Source organism: Panthera tigris, chromosome B3 (genome assembly GCF_018350195.1).
Source record: "Panthera tigris isolate Pti1 chromosome B3, P.tigris_Pti1_mat1.1, whole genome shotgun sequence".
In the NCBI taxonomy this organism is placed as follows: domain Eukaryota; kingdom Metazoa; phylum Chordata; class Mammalia; order Carnivora; family Felidae; genus Panthera; species Panthera tigris.
In genome coordinates, this window is record NC_056665.1 from 130,497,603 (window position 1) to 130,503,726 (window position 6,124).

The 6,124-nt window shown below is 44.8% G+C and overlaps 1 long non-coding RNA gene across 1 annotated transcript; it reads right to left on the minus strand.

Moving 5' to 3' along the window:
• Nucleotides 1-1,784: 1,784 nt before the first annotated feature.
• On the minus strand, nucleotides 1,785-5,671 carry LOC122239298. Its single transcript, XR_006218256.1, has 3 exons — nucleotides 5,594-5,671; nucleotides 4,831-4,919; nucleotides 1,785-1,839 (listed from the first exon to the last, which is right to left on the minus strand). It is a non-coding gene; the product is annotated as an uncharacterized LOC122239298 (long non-coding RNA).
• Nucleotides 5,672-6,124: the final 453 nt, after the last annotated feature.

Genomic DNA, 6,124 nt, shown 5'->3' on the forward strand with positions numbered 1-6,124 from the left:
AAACCTTCCTGTGCCTCAATCCCCGGGACAATTGTTCCCAGATTACATTTGGCCAGACATACTTCAGGATTAAGAAACCCTCATGACCTGGGCATTTAAACACCCAAGTCTGTTGGATCCTGTTGAATTCCACATGCTTCCAAATATGCAAAGGGGACAAAGTGGCGGGGGCGGGGCGGTGTGGCAGGCACTGGATTCTGAGCCAGGAAACCAGCAGTTTTACCGGGTTCTAACCCCTGATGGCACTTTCTTTGAGGGTATCAGCTCCCTTTCTGCAAAAAGCCATGGCTTTCCCATCTGCAAGATCTCAAAGTTCTACCTCTAAGATCAGAAAAGTTCTATCACTTGTAGTCCTAGCAGTTAATGTCTCACCTGATCCTGCCCACTTAGTTTTAGACCTAGACTTACTATGGATTAATGAATAGAATGATGAACAAAGAGAGAGAAAATCTGTTCTCTACTCTCTCGATACTAAGAGTACATCCCAGAGCAGCAGCAGTGACATCACCTGGTGGTATGTTATAACCAGAGAGTCCCTCCACTGCCACCGCCGTCCCCAACCCCAAATCACAACCTGCAAGATCCCCATGTGATTTCAATGCACATTAAAATCTAGGCAGCACGGCATCTCAGTCCTGCTCCTGGCTAACTAGGAATTTGGAAGTCACACAGACCTTTGAAACACCATTCGTATTTCTAAAGAGGAAGAGCCCCCATCATTTGTGTTGCCAACCAGACACTCTATTTCTAAGGAGATCATGTATATGAAAACCCTGGAAAAACTGCAAAGGGCTAGACTGATGTAGAACATTATTGAATTTTTTCTAAGGAAAGTGAACCATAATATTTGATGAGGTTATTTCTGAGATTTGGATACGAGCTCACCCGTTCTAACGAGGTCCCATAACCCTAGAAATGACACTTTCAGCTGCTCCAAAACTTGAAAAAACATCTATAAATAAGCTCACTCTCCCCCAGTTCTTATGTCAGTTTGGATCTCCTCTCTCCTGAGTTCTAGACTCATATTTTAGATCGTCTCTTGGATGCCCGTCAGGTTCTCCCACAACCTCCTCCAACTCCACAGTCTGAAATGGAATCAGACCTCATCAAGCCTTAAAACTGCCCCAGTCTCCTGCCTCAGTAAATGGCCCACCCTCTACCCACTCGGCTCAAGTCAGAAACCTGGGGTCATCCTTCACTCTTCTCCTTATGTCCCAGTGCATCCAATCACATTTCCTTTTGATTTACCTCGTAGCATTACTTGAACCCCTTCTCTTTATCCCTCTTGCTCCCAACCTAGTGTGCAAGTTTCTGCTTCTCATTACAAGAATAGTGGCAACGGCCTGCTCCGTGAGTCTGCCAGCCTGCAGTCTTGCCCACACACTAGAATGATCTTTCTCAAACATGGATCTGTCACTGTTCCTGCTCTGCTAAAGCCCCTTCCATGGTTCCCCATTACTTGGACAAGAGCCAGACTCCTTCATGTGGCTTACCAGGACCTTTACCCTGGTAAAGGGTAACCCTACCCTTTACCCTGGCCCAGCCTACCTCATCACCTCATTTTTTTTTGGCTCCCCCATCCTGCCTTGGATTAGAGCAAAATAGAAGCACCCCCAGTTTTACCCAACAACCCACCCCCCTCTCCCTGTGCATCCCCCCCTAGGCTGCTCCCATGACGGCACCCCCTTCTCCCACATCTTCACTTGGCCCGGTGCTACACAACCTTCAGAATTCCTTCAGCTCAACCTTACCCTAGCAGGATTCTTCTCTAAATCTTCCTTCCTGTAGATTTTTGGCACATTTTCTTTCTGCTCACAGCGCTTCAAGTTCAACTTTACCCTACATCAGAATGGGACAGAGAGAAAAGGTTACAAGTATAGGCCACGGGACCAGACTGCCTGCCTCTGAATATCGGCTCTGCCCTTCACCAGCAATGTGAATGCAAATAAGTTCCATAACTGCTTGGAATCACACTTTCCCTATTTATAATTTAAGGTGATGAGAGGACTCTCCAGAGGGCGATTGTAAGAACTGAATAAAACCATACATGTAGAATATTCAGACTGGTACTGGCAGTAGAAACCACTCAGTAAATATTATCTATTTCATTAAACTTTTCTTATTTGTTATCGTCCTCAAGAAAACCCAAGTTCTTGAGATCTGGACCTTGAAGAGAGGGAGGGACCAGAGCCAGAGGAAGTGGTTCTCATTTCCACTCTGGAACCACTAGCTCCATGATGGTGGACGAGTTTCTTAACCTTTCTGAGCCTCAGTTTCCTCACCTGCACCGTGATGCAGAAATAGCACCTGCCCATAGAGTTATGAGAATAAATTAAGTAAAGCGCTTAAATGCTCTTCTGGAATTTACTAAGAGCTTGATGGAGAAACGCTAGCTCTTAGTGTTGTTTGATTTGTGTTGGTTTTTTACTCTCTTTTTGTTTTGTATTTTCGGTGTCTAATAAAGTACCTCATAGATGCTCGGTAAAAGGCTATGGAATGGGTGTGATGAATGACCTCATTTTCTTTGGACATATTCACAGAAGTGAAATTCCTATGTCATATGGTAGTTCTAATTTTTTGAGGATCCTCCATACTGTTTTCCATAATGGCTGCACCAATGTACAATTCCACGACCTGTGACAAGGGTTTCCTTTCTCCACGTCTTCACCAACACTTGTTCTCTCTTGCCTTTTTGATGACAGCCATTCTGACAGGTGTGAGGTGGTATCTCATTATGGTTTTATTTTGCATTTCCCCGACGACTAGTGATGTTGAGCATCTTCTCATGGACCTGTCAGCCTTTGCATATCTTCCTTGGGGAAATGACTATGGGGTCCTTTGCCTATTTTTAATTTTTTTTTTGTTTCTTTTCATTTTTGTTCTTTGCTTCTGAGTTTCATGAGTTCTTTACATATTTTTGATATTAACCCTTTATCAGATATATGGTTTGCAAAAGGTTTTCCCATTTTTTTTAGATTGTCTTTTCACGTTTTTGATGGTTTCTTTTGCTGTACAGAAGCTTTTTAATATGTTGTAGTCCCACTTGTTTATTTATTTTTTTATTTTGTTACTCGTGCAATAGGTATGCTGTCCAAAAGTCATCACCAAGATCCATGTCAAGCAACTCGATTCCTGTGTTTTCTTCTGGGAGTTTCATGGTGTCAGGTCTTATCTTTAAGTCCTCCTTTGAGGATCCAGACCAGATCTGCATCCCACTAAGTTCCCATGTCAGAGTACACTCCTAACTTGGTTCTACAGATGAGCAAAACTGCTGGTTGGAAGTCAACTTGGCCACTGCAGTTATCAACTAAGTTTTCCATGACCTGTGTGCTAATTGTTGCAAGCCCTTTCCCCCTTTCCCTGTCACAGTCAGATTCCCAGTGGCTGAGCCTTGCAGATGGCCCTGCAATCTCTTGTGTTGTGAAGTCAGAGTAGGGTCTCTCACAAAGCGAACCACAATGCTGGGGGTGGGGTCTGGTCATCCCCCCTGTGTTTACTTTTCCCACTGGAGAGACCAGAAGCTCAGAGAAGACCTCCTCACGTGGTGCATCTGGCCTGCTGGAGGGACCATGCGGTCAACACGCAGACACTTCTCTTGTTCCTCCAATGCAGTCGTCTTTGTCTCTGGTGCAGGGTGCTTCAGCCTCACCCCCCATGTTGCTCTGGAGAAAATTAGTTCTGCCTGATTGCCTTGCAATGTCCTGTTTTTGAAAAGTTGTTAGTTGCTTCTCTGTTGAGGAGGAGTGATGTCAGGAACAACCTATGTGGCCATCTTGGTGATGTCACTCCCTATGCTATTCTTTTTTAAAAAGCATCAGTAAACCGGATTAAGTCAAGGCTGCATCCATAAAGCTGTATGGCCTGACTTGAGAAAACAAATTCAAGGAGGGCTTGGAAGAGATCTTGGAAAAGTAGGAGAATGAACTTCTTTTAATGGGAAAATGGTGCTTTTATCCACCTGGTGCAGCATCCAGTTCTACATCTTAATGCTGGGTACCTCCAAAGGGAACATCTGGGCATTTATCGTAACACCGCTCTGTGTGTGTGTGTGTGTGTGTGTGTGTGTGTGTGTGTGTGTGTTGTGAGAATGGGGAAGGAGAAGAGTTAATGGACAACTCATCCCCTGGTGGGATATACATTTTCTTCTTTACACTCTTCTGTACTTGATCCTTTTTCCTGCAATGTGAATGCATTAAATAAGCAGGAAAGATTCTTTGTTCGGCGAGTGCACCAAGCTCTTTCCCACCTTTTGGTTTCTGTGAATGATGTGATACTGCCTGGAAAATCCTGACCACACCCACTCCCTCAGAGCCTCTGAGCCTCTCCACCAACTCTTCCTCCTGTAGCTTAGTCTTCTTGTCCTGATTATATTCTTGCATCACACCCTTCATTCGCCTTCACAGATGGTTCACCATTTACTTATAATCGTTCTTGTTGTTGTTTCTGTGATTAAATGTGAAGTTATCTGTCTTCCTTCTTAGACAGGAAATTCTGAGGGGCCAGGAGCCAGCTGTCCTCCCCAGCGTGTAGCACAGCCTCAGCACAGCATCGCAACATGTAAGTGATCAAATGCATCCCCGTATCCACTGCATGTAACTTAAGGAACACACCTGCCCACTACGGATGTTATTGCCATGACCGTCAGGACACAGAAAGCACCTGGGCCCAGGTGGATCCAGTCAAGGCTTCAGGGAAGAGGTCATAGAGGAAGCAGGACTTCAGATGGGCCCAGGGATTAACACCTTTCAAGGCACTAAAACTGGGGTTTGCTGGGAGTTGGCCAGCTGGAGGGTAGAGTGGGTTTAGCAGGTAAGGCAGTGCCTCACTCACCCTTGTCACTATAGTGCACGCTGCCCAACTTCCACTCGCTCCAGCACCCGACTGGATTTGCCCGAAAGCTCTCTGGCTGCTAGCTCTGCCTGTATACACAAGACAAAAGTATGGGGAATTGATTCCCAGCTATCAGTTAATGGCTGATCAGAGTTGGGGTGGAAATACTCCTGTTCCCTTGACCCTCGGTGGGACAACACGGGGACTGGTGTTCTCTCCTGGCTCTCAGAGTCACTCAGCAATGCTAAGCAGCAGGGTGGCGACCTGCACCAGTGCTAAGGGGAAGGCTGTGTCTTCCTGGGACCAAGTGTTGTGTAAGCTGCTACAGATATAAGAAAGTATAAGATGCAGGCATTGCCGCCAAAGAACTCAAAGGGGGCGTGGTGATAGACGTGTGGACAGATCATTATAAATGTGACACAGGGTAGCGTGGGCAATGAGAAAGGTGTATGTAGAAAGCACAAGCGTGTGTCCAGAAGGGTTGAACATCCCAGAAGAGGATGCTGAGGACCTCCCAAGCTCACAATGAGCACTGTATGCCTGCTGTCCTCATTCTCAGATGCCCAAATTGCCTGGCACTGGTGTCCTCCACAAAGAGCACGGGATAGGAAAGAATGAGGTGAGGTTGGCATTCTAAGACGCTTGGTGAGGATTTCAGAAATTTCCAGTTACAAAACCCCACAGAGCTCCCTGGGACTTGAGAGGTTCTTTTCAGGAGCAAACACCCAGACAAGCTTTATATTATACAAAGTAAAATAGCCACCTTAGCTCCCTTGTCTACTCCACGGAGACAGCTGGCATAACACTTTCTTAGAATCAAGGCATTTGACTCGTCTTGAAATTGCACTTCTGTGATAAAAAAAAAATAAAAACCTTTAGATTACATAAAAGGTTTTTGTGGTTCAAAAATTCAATGACCAAATCGAATTTGATACTGAGCAAATTAAATTTCTATTGAGGCATCTTGAAAGAATGAAACATCATTGCAAACTACAGCCACACACAACATAAAACTCTATATAAATATAATCCAAAGGGATTCTTTTCATGATTCAAACATCATGACGTGCTTCTAAAATTATCCTGACAAGCTGTAATTATTTCTAGATCCCATGAAGTTTCTGGGCCCTGCTTTTTGCTCTCCTTTATGTCTATCACAAAAACAGCTAAAAACTTATGCTGGAATAGATAAGCCCTAGCTTAAGGCTTATCTTAAGCCTTAATAGATAAGCCCTAGAAAACTAATAGAGTTTTCTAGGGCTGCTGAAACAAAGTACCACAAAGTGAGTGGCTT